Source organism: Bacillus rossius, chromosome 18, assembly GCF_032445375.1.
Source record: "Bacillus rossius redtenbacheri isolate Brsri chromosome 18, Brsri_v3, whole genome shotgun sequence".
Lineage (NCBI taxonomy): Eukaryota > Metazoa > Arthropoda > Insecta > Phasmatodea > Bacillidae > Bacillus > Bacillus rossius.
Window position 1 is genome coordinate 26495632 of NC_086345.1, and position 2948 is coordinate 26498579.

Consider the following 2948-nt stretch of genomic DNA (forward strand, 5'->3'; position numbering starts at 1 on the left):
ATATTTTGCGAAAAGATTCCAAGACTAGCTGAAAGTTAAAACACTGTAGCTTCGTTTGTGTTTCGTGATTGGGTGAATTTCTCTCAGGTGCATGCCGATTGTCAAAACACCAATCACAGCAATCCAGTGCGGGAAGCAAACTCGTCCTTATAGTGGCTCGTGCAAACAAGGCAACGACTTTTCTCCCAGGCGGCCGCCAATCACAAGGAAGAAACCGCTGGTGTGGGTATACCTTGTTTCAGTTTAGTAAGGCGTTCAGATTTTTGCGCGAAAAATTCCTACCCCTAACTATCACTACTTCAAAAACAGACTGCCTCACCATTAATAAAAAAAAACACCTAGTGCAGAAAGTACCGCGAATTCACGGTTCCCTTGAGACTAGTGTACCGGAATTACCGGTTCCGAGTACCGTATTGTGGCGCTGCAGCCTTGCTGATGGTCAGGTACTGATAATGCGTGAGGCACGCAAGCGTAAAAAAAAAAAAAGCGCAAACAAAGACCTTGCAGCAATATCTCGACTTATCTTCGCCTGCGAGATAAGATGCCTTATCACCAGGACGCCGCGAAGACAAGCCACTTCTGTCTTATCACTTCCCCCCTTTATCGTCCGTCGGAGTTAGCTAAGATTCATTGAGCCCAAGTCAGCCGCCCGTACTTAGTACGTTCGTGCATCTATACAAACGCACAGACACACACAGTGAAGCATCATTAATTAAAACCATGTTAATACAAAACTCTCATTAATACAAAGCGTTTTCACAGTCCCTAGAAATTACATAGGAGATACCTGTATACTGCTAAGAAAATTGTTAAATACAAAAGTATAATTATTATATAATACAAAGTTGTTATTATTCCAAGATTAAAGAAGTTATTTTTAGTATAGGATGGTTAATATTAATTTCCTAGAATAATGTAAAGAATCAATATGAAGTTTCAATAATAATAATTTGCATCATTTTAATTTAAGGAAAATCTCTTAGATATTTTGTTCTTCAAAAATGTTGGTAGTATGTCGTTTTGTAGGTAATAAGTAAAACGTTTGCTTTGTTCTTCTGTCCTACATCCTTTTAAGAATGATTCAGTAGAAAATTTTATTTTTGACTTAAAGGTGTAGCCATCCTAATATCCTAAAATTGTATTTTACAAACCTTAAAAAAAGTAAAATTTGTGTGGTATAAAATTGTGTGCAAGTTTTAAATTTATTTGAATTTTATTAAGAAATATATATAAATTTTGTGATTTTTTATAATAGTTTTTTAATACAAACTTCGTTATTACAAAGTGACAAAACTATGAACCCTTCACGTTTGTATTATTCAGGTTTGAATGTATGTATGTATGTAAGTACATATATGTATATAATCACCGGAAAATAGTTTCAGTCTTATCCCTGAGCAGCATTTAAACAAAACTTAATTCAAATCACAAACACGTAATTTTATAATATTTAAAATCCAATAAATACCATTATTTTAGGCCGTTTTCGGAACAAAGTGCAGGCCTATAGATAATTTTTTTTTGTTTGATCATACTTATCTTATCAGTTTTGCACTAATAATAGTCGTACATTTTTCAAAAATAGAAATTATTGCTGATTTATTATTATTGTTATCTTTCTGAATGAATATTTCTTATTTAAATTATTTATTATTATTTTTTAAATATATTATGCCAACAATACTTTATTTTAGTAGAGTAAATATTATGAAACAATTATTAATGTCATGTTTATTCTATAACAAACAATCGTAATAAGCAAACAGTATTTATACCACAAACGAAAATCACCGAAATAGATTTTTTTTTAAATGAAATTGACCTGAAAATAAAAACCCATAAAGTCTGGCCTTTAGATATGGTTTGTTCTTGCTGCACATTCTTGGCCGTGTATGCAATATGTCATGGGTACAATTGAGGATGTTACCCTTCTTTTTTTAAAAGCACACATCCCCTTTAAGCTTTAGAATCGTAAAGACAAGATTTTATGGTTTTGTTTTTAAGCCAAATTCGTTTTTTGGAAAACACACACATATATTATACCTATTCCTAGTCGATAATCAGGTCCAAAGCCGGGGTTCAGTATTTTTTTCAAGTCTTTTTTGCTTTCATCGGAGCCGTTTTAATATAAAGTTTAAAACTTCGCCTTGCAAATGGAATGATTCGATAGTCGACGTAGTTGCTCCGGCAGCGAATTCTAGCGGCGGATGCGGAAACTACTTGTGAATCGCGTCCAGAAATGCAGTTGAAAACAGAATTTGCGAAAATATATTTATCACTACTCTCCATTATTTTTAAGGATTCTGCGTTAAAATCGTGTCAGTTTTTTTTTGTATTATAAGAGTTTTTGCAAATATGAAAACACATGAATTTGCTCGCTACCAAGTTTAGGTGTTACACATCTCGGACCAGTACTGAAAGACTCGATTATTTGCATTTTTACATCTTAGTTAATATAAAATTATATTATTAATTGTAACTTGTTTAGCTAACTGTTACCACAACTTTTAATACGTGGCTCAGTCCATTGGTTTGTTTATTTTACACTAGGGAATCATAACTTCAATTAAATTCTCGCGAAAATACGTTGGTTTATTTGTTTTCGGGGAGGTAAAATTTCCGCTCACCTACATAGGTGATCGTAACTTAAAATGTGCTTTCTGAGAGGTAAATTTCTGCTCGTAACTTAAATGAAATTTTGTTGAGGTTATGTCGGCGTCATTATTTATTTATTTTTTTTTAAATTTATTATTCCGCCCGCGAAGTATTACGGGTGAAACGGTGAACTTCGGATGTTTACGGGGACTGCGCGGAGGTTTGTGAATATTAATGCTTCTCTCCTACCCCCGCTCCTGGTTAATTCGCACTGTTTCTCACTTCCCCTCCCTTACCCCTACACAGAGAGAGAGAGAGAGAGAGACAGAGAGAGCAGTATAACAGCCGTGTGC